An 8,796-nucleotide genomic window follows, 5' to 3' on the forward strand; every position below is an offset into this window, starting at 1 on the left:
AATGGCTTAGTTTCCAAATTGGATGATTTCATCCTTCCTTCCCATACTCCCATCTCCCTCACTTCCCCCTCAGTCCCGGTGGAGCTGGCTCCTGATTGGAGGAGAGAGGCTGCAGTTTAATTACAGGGCAAAGGAGAACCAAGGGCTGTCTGTAAATTGCAGTGTGTGGTCTCTACAGCCTTCTCCCAGGCAGGAAAGAGGTGAGGGGTCAGAGGGGTGCTGTTCAAACCCATTTCTCACCAACCCCCAGCAGCAATTTTGTAAGAGACCAAACATGCCTGCAGCAATTTCTTGCCTTCCCTGACTCTCTGTTGAGGCAAGAGATTTCCTGGAAAGGGGAGTTGGGGCCCCAAAGTGTGTATGATGTTGAAGGAGGGGAGCAGGGAGCGAGAGAGGACCTGGGAGGGGGAGGTCTGTGTGCTCAGCTGGACACACGGTCTCTGCAGCTTGCATCGCAACACGCCTTTGCAGAGGACTTGGGTTTCATCTGTAGGAGGGGTTCCGCTTTTTTTGATGTTCTGACTATGGGGGAGGCTGGTGCCCTTGGTGGGGTAGAAGGCATGCTGAGCCTGTGCGCCTGTGATTTATACCGCCAGGGCTCAGGAAAGCTGGCTGGGTCCCCTCCCAGCCTTTATTTATTTAGCTTTGCTTGCTTCTCAGCGGCCTCAAGGGGGTGAGGGTGGGGGTAATGGGGAGATGAGATAATTGTGGGGGTCTGAACAAATTTACTCAGACGGTTTTGTGTGGCTGCGATCCACCGGGCAAGCCGGAGAGAGAGAGAGAGAGACCCCTGAGAAGAAAGGGGGTGGAGGGAGAAAAACCAAGTGCAACAACACTGGAAGTCAATGTGAAGATGCAGAACTAAGAGCGGAGGGGCGGAAGGAGGTGGCCAGGGTGAGCCGCCTTGCTCCCAGCTGAGGTCGCGGGAGTGGGGGCAGTCTGGATTTACCGAGAGGGGAGGGGGCGCCTGCAGACAGATTTAGGATTAAGCAGTCTGCTGTGCTTCAGAAGCTCCCCCATTGGAGTAAGATGGGCTGTTGTTTGCCAGGGCCTGAAAGGTTTATTTAACCATTCCAGATAGAGTATCGCCAAACAGATGCAGTCTTGTTCCTCGAAAGAAGAGCTGCGGTGGGGGGAGGGGGGCAGGCCCATCTAATGGAGGCAGCAGCCCCGCTCACATTTTCCATCGATGCTCACCCTGCCTGAGACCTTTTCAGGGAAGCCAGTTGCCAGTTCTCCCCCAATCTGAGCCAGGACCCCTGCCTTGCCTCCCTCTGCCCCCCTGTCTTGCCTTCCTTCTCTAAGAAGCATTGGGGAATGCTGTGTCCTCTCCAGGTCTTGTCCTGATGACCAAGAGGGTCTGCTGGGGCCTGACCGAATGCCCGATCCAGACTCTCAGCTAGAGACACTGGGGACCCGGGCACCTCCCTGTGGGCTTCTGGGCTGGAATGGGGATGGAGAGGGAAGCCGGGGGAGCTGGGACCCTCGGAGAGAATCAAGAACGTGATGGCTCTGGAGCTGGCTTGAGGTGATGTGATGGGAGCTATCATGGCTGGTGGATCACATTCAGGTTGGGAGTAAGACTCCAGGGTCTGAATGACCTCCTATGGCCTGACAGTCTTTGAAAGCCTGCTCTCTCTAATTAAGGAGGCCCCAATGCAGGGGTTGGCATTCTGCAGACCTCGGGCCAATTCTGGCCTTCATTTGCTCTTGTAAATAAAATGTTACTGGAACACAGCCACGCTGTGAATGTGTTTGAATATCACCTTTGGCCACTGTGGGCCTGTAATGGTAGACTCGACTAGTTGAGACAGAGACCTCATGAAGCCCACAATACCGAGAAGATTCACTGAAGGATCTTTTACTTTTGCTGACCCCTCATCTAGAGAATTCAGCCTAATCTAGGGAATTTAGGCTGAGGGATTCTTTGCTCAACCCCCCTCTCTTTCGATGCACTGGGTTGCAAGGTTTTGAACCCATCCAGAATGCCCACAACATTTTGACCTCAATCGCTTTACAAAAGAAGGTCGGCGGGGGGCATCTGATTTGTTTAATGGTGGACCCCCTACTTGAAGCCTGGAGCTCTGCAGTGCTCCATGTGAGACTGTGAGTTTCAGCAGCTGGGAAGGAGCGGCTGTCACACTGGAGGTAAAAGGGTTGATTTGCTTCATTCCTATGGGCAAGCCTCTGGAGAGCAACAGGGCCCCTTGTTCTCCAGGGAATGAGCGGCAGCTTGAGAAGTGGAGGGTGCTGGAGTGACAGCTTACCTAACATGCAGATGTTCTCGTCGGTAAAGAGGGGTGGGGGCCTTGCCCACCATGCTCCCCAGAGGTGGCCCGAACAGCCTCTTCTGTCCCGTCTATCCGTTCTCCAACCCCCTGAAGATGAGCCGGCCTGGGGGCTGTCCGACCAGCAGAATGAGGATGATATGATGTGGTGAGGCTTCTGGATGCCAAGAAACTTTGCAACTTCTACTTGTTTTCTTGGGACACTTCCTCTTGAAACCCAGCCTCTTCACCCTGAGGAGCCCAAACCACATGGAGAAAACCAGCCAGGGGGTGTGGGGGAAGTCACGCCGTGGTCGACCACCCAGTTCAGCTGCTGGCCAAGAGCCAGTGTCTGGTGCTGGCCAGGTGAGTAAGCTGCGCTCTCAGGTGTGTCCAGCCCAGTCAGCCTTCCAGATGACCCAAGTCCCAGACACTGTCTCTCAGAGCCACAGGAAAGGGCCTGTGTGCAAATTACCCAGCGGAACCCAATTAATCCATAGTACCTCAAGAGATGATACAGGTGGTAGTTTGAAAACTTAAGTCTGGGGATGGTTTGTTACACAGGGAAAGGTAATGGGACGATGGCAGTGTGGGCCACGAGGGCCTAGGTGACAACTGTGCCATGCACCTTGATGTTAGCAAATCTGGAGTTAGAAGGTTGGTTCCCAGGGTAGTGGAAATGTAAGGGTTTGACATCTGGCTCTATTACACACTATAGATCTTCCTTGACTTACAGTGGGGTTATGTTCTGATAAACCCATTGTAAGCTAAAAACTCTGTAAGTTGAAAAATTTTCATGTAAGACACCCAGCCTACTGAACATCTCGGCTTCGTCTAGTGTATCTGAAATGTGCTCAGTTGTGCAAAAGCAGCTCACACAAAGCCCATTTTGTAGTAAAATGTTGGAATACCTCTGGTAACTTATTGATTACTGTACTGAAAGTGGAGACCAGAATGGTCATATGGATTTGGAATGGTTGTAGCGTATTGGTTGTTTAGCCTTGTGATCGAGGGCTGACTCTGAGCCTCAGCTCTGTGCCACTGCCCAGCATCAGGAGAGAGGACCATCCACTCATCCCTAGCCCAGGAAAAGATCCAAGTTGAAAACGTGAAGAACAGTTTCTGCTGAAGGTATATTGCTTTGGCACCATTGCCCACTGGAAAAACTGTAAGCTGAACCATTGTGAGGCAGGGACTGTGTGCAGGGACCGCAGACTGGCCATTTAACCTCTCTGGGCCTCATTTGACACTTAAGGAAATTTAATATAAGAACACCTATGCGAGTGCTCTGAGTTTTGTTCCTTTCTTCCTCTGAGGTTTGTTCCTTTCTTCCTTCTTTGTTGCCTGTGCCTGTGGCCATGCTGATAAGCTGGGTCTCCTGCTTACAGTAGGGAGAAGGTTCTGAATTCTCTGGCCAGTTCCATGCCTTCTTCCAGGCTTCTGAGGCACCACTGCACTCTGAGGTGTACTTCCATATCTTTCTTGTTACTCTTCATTGCATTTCCTGGAAGCTGTGTGCCTCTAGTTATCCCCTTCCTGCCTCACTGCAGGCTGGGGATCTACTCCCACCCCTGCCTCCCCAAGCTTGGGATGATTTCCTCCTCCTGCAAACATCTTCCCAGCTCTATTATTTATTTTTTCTAAGATTTATTTATTTTAGAGTGAGAGAGAGACAGAGATTGAGAGCATGTGCATGCGTGGGCTGGGGGCAAAGGAAGAGGGAGAGACTTAAACTTAAGAGAATCTTAAGCAGACTCTGTGCTGAGCATGGATCCCAGCGTGGGACTCAATCTCATGACCCTGAGATCATGACCTGAGCCGAGACCAAGAGTTCCAGCTTACTAACTGGGCCTTCCAGGAGCCCCCATCTTCTCAGCTATATTAGAGCAAGGGCTTTCCTGGGTTCACACTGAGGAGCTGTCAGTCTCATGCTCCATCTCCATACAGTGCCAAGGGACATGGGCCCCTTGTCATGAGCAGGAGGTAATAATAACAGCGTGACTATGTGCCACTGAGGGCTGCGTGCTGGGTGGAGGGTTTCATTTACTCTTTGCAGCTCCCCTCTGAAATAGGCGCTATTATTATCCTCCCCTTATTAGAGGTGGGAAAACCAAGGTTCAGAGAGGTGGAGCAACTTGCCCCTCATGGCACAGCCAGTGAGGGAAGAGGCTAGACCTGTGTCCTGCCTGGTGCCAAGCCCTTTCTCTTAACTCCTCTGCCAGCCTCTGGGGCTCCCATTCCCATTCTGATTTTCTTTAGTGTTCTAGCTGTTTGATTACTTTAAAGTCACCCAGCCCAAGGCCATACCTTCTAGATTACTTTAAAGTCACCCAGCCCAAGGCCATACCTTACTGTAAGCAGGAGACCCAGCCATCCAGGAACTTAAGCCAGCATCTGGGGAGAGGCAGGTGGTTGAGATGCTCTGAGGACAAAGATGATGATGGTGATGGGATCCAGTTGCCAGCTGGGCGCATGAGGCCGGTTCAAGAAATCACCACAGAGCACGCCGCCCTGGCCTCTTCCTTATCTCCGAGCACATTTTTCATTTTTTATCTTTTCCATAGCAATGCTTCCCAGATTTTCATTATGGAGTTTCCAACCAAGGCATCGGCTCAGAAGAGCCAGATGTCCTCTTGCTTGCTCATTTGACTTCAGGATTCGTCAAAGAAGAGGTACACCATCTGTGGCAATTCCCAGGGGTGTGGACGGAGAGGAGAGGACACTTCCTCTGCTCAAGCAATACACTTACCTCTTTCTTCCTTTCTCTTTTTTTCTTTCTTTTTCTTTTCTTTTCTTTTCTTTCTTTCTTTCTTTCTTTCTTTCTTTTTTTTTTTTTTTTGGTGCTTTTCTTCCTCCTGAAACAAACAAAACTAAAACAAGACTTCCATCATAGAAACATCTGCACTTTTCAGGTGTTACTCATGGTACTTAATCATGATACACGGGTAGGGTAGGACATTATGTAACATTGTGTGATACGATTTTCTTTTAAAATTCATCCCATTCTATCATTTAAAAGGTACTAGGCTTCCTCAGTCATCCGGGAACTGTGAAATAAAACCACGATGCCGTGCACCTGTATGTCCCCCAGAACGGATATGTGAGAAAAGGTGGACTATGTCAAGTGTTGGCTGGAATACGGAGCAAAAGACTGCTGATGGCGGTAGAGACGCACACACTGACTTTGCAAAGCTTTCTGCCTGTCCTCTGTCTACTAAAGCTGAACACATGGATACCCCATCCCCCAGAAATTCTGGACCTAGTAGAGCTGCAACAAAAATGTGTGCCCGTGCTCAAGAAGCAGCTTGTTCTGGAAGGCTTGCGGCGGCTGTGTTCAGAAGAGTCAAGCATGGGGAACTATCCAAATGCCCATCCGCAGTACCACGGGTAAAGAAACTGCAGGACAGTCATAGCAAGGAACACTGCCCCGCAAGGAGAAGGAACCAGTAACTGACCACATACGAGAATACGGATGCATTTCACCAGCGTGATGTGGAGCACTTGCCAGAGACAAAAACACTGCCTGGTGTATGTGTTTGTTGATGTGAGATGCAAAAAGAGGAAAAACTCATCCATGTTCGTAGAAGTCAGGGTAATGGGGTGCTGGGGGTAATACCTGGAAGGAGGCATGAAGGGGGCTTCTGGGTGCTATTTGTGCCTGCCTGCCTTCCTTCCTTTTTCTTTTCTTTTTCTTTCTTTTTTTCTTAACCTTTCACTTATTTATTTGGCACAGAGAGAGATAGAGAGACAGTGAGAGAAGGAACACAGTAGGGGGAGTGGGAGAGGGAGAAGCAGGTTTCCCGCTGAGCAGGGAGCCCCAATGTGATGTGGGGCTCTATCCCAAGATCCTGGGATCATGACCTGAGCCTAAGGCAGACGCTTAACGACTGAGCCACCCAAGCACCCCCATGTTCTCTTTCTTCACTTGGGTACTTGTTATAGGGAATTTGTGAACATTTATCAGGTTTATGGTATGTGCACTGTTTTGCATGAACAGCACATTTCAATACAATGTTTTAAAAAATACACTTCTCTGTCTGATGACTTAATGGAGATAAATCTCACCTTGGGTCTGACATGCCTTTAATATTTCTCTTTAGACTGGCTCATCTTTTGTTAACCAGAGGAATATGCCAGGTTCAGAGGCTTTCAGTGGGCAACAGTATGCAGCTTGAATGGAATGGCATTGTTTTGTTTTCACTGTGTTTATTTTTACTGTTGCCATCTATATATGGCCATCAATCTTGGTTTTCCATTTATGGTAGTGATATACCGTTTATTTTAAAAATAGCTTTTAGTTGCCAAGAAAAAAAAAAAAAGAGATCTGACTTCACATTAAACAAATATTATGTAAATAATAGTACAGGTGGTACTTGGTTAAAGTAAACCTCCTGAGGGTGGAGTTTGTGAAACACTTTTCAAATGGAAAAAGGCAGGGATTAGGGGGAGGGGAGAAAACCAGTTTCAGCCTGTCCCCATCTCTCAACAAGTCCCCACTGCCTGGCATCATCTCTCAGGCCTAAGCACATACCTTTGACAGAGGACTCATGAGCAATTTAAAGTAAGGTATGCTCCAGAAAGAGTGGGCACAGCAGGGACGAGGAGGACAGAGAGCCTGGGTTCACTCAACAAATATCTGTCGAGCCTCTGAGTGCCCAGCGCTGTTCTAAGCCCTGTGAGGGCAGTTAGAGAACAAAACGGAGGGTCAAGTTCCTCCACCTCTCCAGGCTTCAGGATGGCAGAGAGCCATCTGGTAGCAGCAGCCAGGCTTTCTGGAGGAGAACTCTGAACCTCACAGGGGTTAGGACTTAAAAAGATGGGGTTAGTGGTGGCGGTGGTTTGTACGGCTGTGCGTGTGCGTGTGCGATAAAACGGACTCTTCCCCAGGGAACTAGGAGAAAAGAATTGGGGTCTGGCCATCAGACTCATTCCAGAGCAATCTCGAGTATTTTGGATTTGTCAAGTTGGCCTCACTTTGTTCATCTCCACAGTGCTTTGCTGAGAGATCAAGAACTTTAAATAGAGCTGGAAAGAGAAAGATTCTCAAAGAGTCCTTGAGGCGCTGAATGAGTGAATGAAGGTCTCTTCAGCCCCTCTGCGGGACGTCATAATGGAGAATGTTCTCACACTGCCCAGAGTATTTTTAGAGACAGTACTTTTCATCCATTCACTCATTTATTCATTCAGTGTATTTGCTGAGTGCCTACTATGTGCCAGGCCCTGTATTTTAGACCTGTGTCCTGTCCACATGGTAACAGCTAGCTGCCTGTGGGTATTATTTAAATTTTTGGCTAGTTCAAATTGAAATGTGCTCTAAGCATAAAATACACCCCAGAGCTTGAGGATATCGTTGGAAAAAAGGAATGCTACATCTTTCATTAATAATTTATAATATTGATTACATATTAAAATGGTATTTTGAATATATTGAGCTAAATAGGGTATTAAAATGGGTTTCACCTATCTCTTTTCACTATAATTTAATGTGGCTGCTAGAAATTTGAAAATTGTACCGTGGCTCTCATTTGTGCTTTGCATTCGATTTCCACGGGACAGTGTCACGCTAGGCACTGTCCGCATGCTGAAGGCACTCAGACCCTAGTGGGTGAGGACAACAGGAGCAAATGCTACCAGAGAGGTACAAGGAGCCAGGGCACACCCAGGAGGAGAGACGACTGTCTCTTTCTACTTCTGTCAGATCTGCACTAGACACAGCTTTACGGACTTCCAGAAGTTCAGCTGCGGCTCTTTCACTCCTCTGCTCAAACATGGACACTGTGTCCCCTGCCTGCTGAATGAAGCCACATCTCACAAGTCAAGGGACTTTCCTGCTGGTCCTCCCCACCCCCAAGCTCTCTGCTGGCCAAAGTGGACCTCCTTTCTCCAACCTTTCTTTCTCCTTTGCTTTGACTGGTCCCTCTGTTCCCAGTGTCCTTGCTATCCCCGTGTCTCCCTGGGTAGATTTCTAAGTTTAGATTTCAGTTCTGATTTACCCATGAGCCCCCTCCTCCTTCAAGTCTCTGACAAACGAGTTGTTTGTCCATCTTACCAACATCTTCACCCCAAACGCTGGGGTTTCCCACTCACCTCCAGGACCAGGTGGCCACTTGGCGAGCAGTTGTGGAGTTCAGTCAAATGGCCGGGAGTGCTAAAGTTAGAGCTGGCATGGAGGGCTCTGGGGGTGGGGTGGGGGAGGGTGGCAGAGGCTTTGGGAAATTAAACCTAGGTTGGAGTCAGCTTAAAGGTGCATCCCTGGTCAAGAGAATCTCTCTGACAAGGGTCTTTGTTAGGGTCACAACAGGGGTAATAATTAAGGCCTGGTCCAGCCTGGAACACTGGGGGTTGGGGGCAGCCAAGAGAGATGACTCAGTTTAAATCAAACAGAACAGGGAAGGGAGGCCATCCTTGTCCATCTGCAAGACCCCAAAGAGCTCTAAATGCCCTTCCCCCAGGGCCTCCTCTCACACCTGGCAGTCTATCCGATCTCTCCAAGACCCCTGAGGCAGAGTGTTGGGGGTGGGGGCGGGAT

Source organism: Lontra canadensis, unplaced genomic scaffold (genome assembly GCF_010015895.1).
Source record: "Lontra canadensis isolate GAN:19392208 unplaced genomic scaffold, GSC_riverotter_1.0 scaffold188, whole genome shotgun sequence".
NCBI lineage: Eukaryota > Metazoa > Chordata > Mammalia > Carnivora > Mustelidae > Lontra > Lontra canadensis.